Here is a 5,717-nt window from a genome sequence, read left to right on the forward strand (position 1 = left end):
GATAAATGTACTAAAAACCAAAAAATAATAAAATAGATACAGTCGTGGGAATTATAAACATATGCATAGACTAGACTAAAATAAAACCGTGGGGCACGTCAATTGTCTACAAATTATCGACTTAATGTTCAATAGAAGAATCGTTTAATTCGTCGTTAGGCAGTTGGCCCGCAGACGGTGAGGAAATTCCAATAGTTATACACTCCATGTAAATAAAAGAGATGTTTCAACTAGTTTATCGTTGGACATTCACACTGCTGCCTGGCGAGGAAGCGTTTCACTGCTCGTAGTTTGTCTTTAATCGACAAAGTACTACTCGCTCACCACTATGAAACCCTAAAATTCGCTTATAATCGAGCTTGCTAGCTTGTTTCCACATTCTAGCCCTACTTATCACACGTCCATCGTTGTCGGTTGAACAACTGCCTAATTATAGTGTAACATTACAAAACAAACATTTTAATCAACGATTGTAGACAATTGACGTGCCCCATGGTTTTATTTTAGTCTAGTCTATGCATATGTTTATAATTCCCACGACTGTATCTATTTTATTATTTTTTGGTTTTTAGTACATTTATCTTAAACATTGCAATGTATGTTTAACATAAAACCGTTTAACTTAAAAAGTTTTTTACCTATTTTTATTTATAAAGGGATTTGACTTTTCATATTCGATCAGCTGGTGTGATACCACTACCTGATAGTTCTGTCATGCTTCGGACAAAACTTAAAAAAAAATCGTTGGGGTCGTTCCCGTTGGTCTTTCGATTACACATGTGGGTTAAATGGGATATTTTTGCATAAAACGACTCTAACATTGAATAACTCCACTAAACACGCTCCGAGTTTGTTGGTTTTTTAACATATGTAGGTACAATTTCACTCTTCGAGAAAATATATATTGTTTTGGGGTGACAGACCCAGTTACTTTGCTTATTTTAGCCAGTTCGTCTGAATATGTGCATATTTGCCTTATAAGTGCATAAAAATAAATAGGGAAAGGAATAAAAAAGCAAAGCAATTGTTGTTGTTGGGTTATGTTGCCAATTTAATAAATTCTAGGCTTTTCATAAAAATAAATCCACGTAATCAACCCGCATAACACTAGACTACTAATAGAAAATGTTAAGCATAACTTTGATTATTCAAGTGTAAATTCAAATTATTTTTTTAACCATTGAATATGAATTCCAGCGTGTTTTTATATAATGGAATTAAAAAAAGAGTTGGAATAAAAAAACGTCTAGTGCTTTTTTTGACTCATAATAATTAATACAATAGGTCGGTTCTGTTCATAGTGAAAAAATATATAAAATCTGCAAATGTCATTTATGAGTGCTTATTCTGAAAAATAAACAAATAATGTTCTACTGGCCCACATCGTTCCGCAGAGTAGGGGGGTTATTATAGCTGTTTTTTTTGTCACTCCGAATGGGTTTAAGCGGACACTATTACAAAATGTGTTAGCAAATATTGGTGATTTTTTCTAGGGTTTTTGTTTTTACTATGTATGGTTGTTGACAATTGCGGTCGAATTACAATTAAAATGAAATGCAGTTTCGCAAAAATTGTTGTCGCACTTTATTCATCAGAAAAGCAAACAAAATTTAAATAACCAACAAGTTTTGAAACTACAAATCTAGACTTAATTGTGAGCTCTTTAGATTGTGGTTGTTGTAGCAGCATGAAACATATGTAGAAGCATAAGTTTGATGCTGAGTTGGCAGCCGCTAGCCGAAACCACGAATATGGCATCGGGTCAAGCCGGTACAAAAGAACCCGCTGCAGTGGGATTGAACTCCTTAGGTTGTTTGATGCTGTGTTATAGCGGGAACGTGTAAGAAATTCGTTCATAGCCATGAACGTAGTCAATACTTACCTTACAACATCATTTATTTGCCTAACGGACCTCTCTTTGTTATACCTTTTCTAAACTTTTCATTCTTTTATAGGGTCAAAAATCTTTAAAGAAAAATTTTCAAAAGTTTCATCGACCACCTTCCTCCCCTCGAAAAAAAAACATCCACTCCAAGATCAAATATCTAGGTTACGCGTTCATTGTCACATGCCAGACATGACTTGCGCCCATCCTGCCACAAACCAAATAAAACTCAATAATCTACTACCGATTTTATAGACGCTCTTGAATAGAAAAGAAAAACTTTAGCTGCAAATAATACTAGCTATAACAACACCAACAACTACAAAAAAATCAAGAGAAAGATTTAAAATCAATGCTACAAAGACTGGCAATGAAAGAACATTGCCCGAAACTTATTTAACAACAACATCAACAATGGAAGCATCCACCGTTAACAGCCACCCATGTGGGTAGACAAGGCGCTAACTCTCTTTATCCTCATCACCACCATCCATCACCACACCAGAAGTTAAACAACAATAATTAAGAAAAGACCTCCATTGTTTTCATGAGCAGTGTGTGATATTTGAAACCCGATTACGAGGTGTTTGATTTAGCTTGTGTTACCTTTTTACACCAGAACGCAATTCACGGCAACTAGGGTGGGGATTAGAGTTATGGAAAACAGTGGGGAAAGAAGTAGGACTTCTGGGAATGAAAAGGAATCTTTATAGAAGTGCAAATGGGAGGTATTTATAGGGAAGCGGAAGGGAGTCTTTAGAGAAGAGCGGAAAGGAGTCTTTATAGACGAGCGGAAGGGATTCTATATAACCGAGCTGGAAGGAGCCTTTCCAGACGAGCTGAAAGAAATCTTTACAGAAGATCTGGAAGGAGTCCTTATAGACGAATGGGTCTTTATGGACGAGCTGCATGGAGTCTTTATAGACAAGCTGAAGTGAGTCTTTATAAATGAGCTAGGTAAGTTTTTATAGACGAGCAAAATAGAGTTCTTAATGACGAACTGGGAGTATACTGTAGAATAGATGACCCCTTGGGTCCATAGGGTCCTCCACTGTAGAGTAGATGGCCCATAGGGTCGTCTACTGTAGAGTTGATGGCCCATAGGTTCGTCTATTGTAGAGTGGATGGCCCATAGGGTCGTCTACTGTAGAGTAGATGGGCCATAGGGCCGTCTACAGTAGAGTAGATGGACCATAGGGTCGTCTACTGTAGAGTAGATGGCCCATAGGGTCGTCTACTGTAGAGTAGATGGCCCATAGGGTCGTCTACTGTAGAGTAGATGGCTCATAGAGTCGTCAACTGTAGAGTAGATGGCCCATAGGGTCGTCTACTGTAGAGTATATGGCCCATAGGGTCGTCTACTGTAGAGTAGATGGCAAATAGGGTCGTCTACTGTAGAGTAGATGACCCATAGTGTCGTCTACTGTAGAGTAGATGGCCCATAGGGTCGTCTACTAGAGAGTGGATGGCCCATAGGGTCGTCTACTGTAGAGTGGATGGCCCATAGGTTCGTCGACTGTAGAGTAGATGGCGCATACGGTCGTATACTATAGAGTGGATGGCCCATAGGGTCGTCTACTATAGAGTGGATGGCCCATAGGGTCGTCTACTGTAGAGTAGATGGCCCATAGGGTCGTCTACTGTAGAGTAGATGGCCCTTAGGGTCGTCTACTGTAGAGTAGATGGCACATATGGTCGTCTACTGTAGAGTATATGGCCCATAGGGTCGTCTACTGTAGGGAATGTGACCCATAGGGTCGTCTACTGTAGAGCAGATGGCCCATAGGGTCGTCTACTGTAGAGCTGATGGCCCGTAGTGTCGTCTACTGTAGAGTAGATGGCCCATAGTGTCGTCTACTGTAGAGTAGATAGCCCATAGTGTCGTCTACTGTAGAGTAGATGGCCCATAGGGTCATCTACTGTAGATTAGATGGCCCATAGGGTCGTCTACTGTAGAGTAGATGGCCCATATAGTCGTCTACTGTAAAGCAGATGGCCCATAGGGTCGTCTACTGTAGAGTAGATGACCATAAGTTCGTTTACTGTAGAGTGGATGACGCCTAGGTTCGTTATTGTAGAGTAGATGTCCCATAGAGTCGTCTACTGTAGAGTAGATCGTCCATAGGGTCGTCTACTGTAGAGTAGATGGCCCATAGAGTCGTCTACTGTAGAGTAGATGGCCCATAGGGTCGTCTACTGTAGAGTAGATGGTCCATAGGGTCGTCTACTCTATACAGTGTTCAGATTCGCTAACAGCACAGCACTGAAAAACCAAAATTATGCTGTTGCTATGCTGCGCTAGTTTTTATTTCAGTAGCATATGATATTGATGTGCTGTGCTGCAAATATTGAAATAGCATAGCACATGATATATGCTACGGCTATGAAATCTTCACAGCACATAGCATAGTCATCAAAATCAACAACGAGTGATATTGCTATGCTGTGCTGTTTTCAAAAACAAAAACGAAAACTGTTGTTGTGCTATGCTATGCTACGAACATAAAAGGAGGATGCTGCGCTGCAGCCATTTTAACAGCATATTAAACAGCCGCAGTCATGAAAACAAAAACGAAAACTATTGCTGTACTGTGCTATGAACGAAATCAACAGCATATCATAAAACATAATCCAGAAAAATGTTTGATGGCAAAGAAGTATGTAGTTGAATCATGCGTTCAAGTGATCTTGGACAAAATGTTTGCATAATACGTTCGAGTGAATGTAAAAGAACTTGTTATTGAGCTATTAAAGAAACCCTATGACAATTTGCTGCTTATTTTTAGTGGTCGTCGACTGTAAAAAGTCCAAACAATATGGAAAAATACAAAATTGTTTAACAATCGATGAATTCCTTTCAGAATTCGCGAACTGTTAACAAATTTTATATAATATGACTAGGCTACCGAATTACACTTTCCAACTTGTACGCTGTTCCTACTTTTCGCTGTAAGATACAGCAGAAACAATGTGGAATATTTACATCATATTAATTTTGTAGTTAAGTATTATAGTCGAACCAATGTTATTTTTAAGAAAACTATTCAGAAAAAAGTCAACATATAGGAAAAAATTGAAAACTTGTGCATATTTTATTAAATTTGAGTGGTATTGGAAATAACTCTCGAGTCCGGAGTCGCGAAAAAAAAAAATCAAAATTGACTCGACTCCGAAACCCTGGATTTTACGTCGTTTGAGTTATATCTCATGAGTGTGCTCAGCACAGCATCTAAGTAATTAGAGTCCAAAATCGGAAATTTGATTCGTAAATTATCTGAAAACCCTATTGCCACCTTGAGAATAGACAAATCTACAAAAACATATATATATTGACAATTCAGGACCCTAAATCGGACGGCTCTATTTGAATTTGTGTATATTGGCGTGATTTTAATGGATGATTACTGAAATGGTAATGCGTAATTTGTTTTTTTTTTTGCATTGTATGATGCAACTGACGACCCACTTTAGCCGCTGAGTGAAACATCGAAGTATGCATAGATATTGAGAGAGATGTATACGCTGTATCCAAAAAGCGGATGCGCATCATCTGAGTTTAACGAATTCGCGAATAACGGGCTTTTTAATTTTTATATTTTTTGATTGATTGTAATTTCAATGTTACTCTTTATTTCCAAACCTTATAAGTTATTACAGTAGGCAATTATGCTTGCGATGGTAAGCTAATAGGCCATTTAGATATGACATCATTAGTCCTATATAGCGTATTATCAGGTTTTATTTTCTTAATCCTACATGTTTAAATATCTACGAATAGATATCAAATGCTGTTATGCATACATTTTTTAATTACAACAATAAATATTTAAAT

This window comes from Musca autumnalis, unplaced genomic scaffold (genome assembly GCF_047663935.1).
Source record: "Musca autumnalis isolate F117 unplaced genomic scaffold, ASM4766393v1 scaffold_1, whole genome shotgun sequence".
NCBI classification, from domain to species: Eukaryota; Metazoa; Arthropoda; class Insecta; order Diptera; family Muscidae; genus Musca; species Musca autumnalis.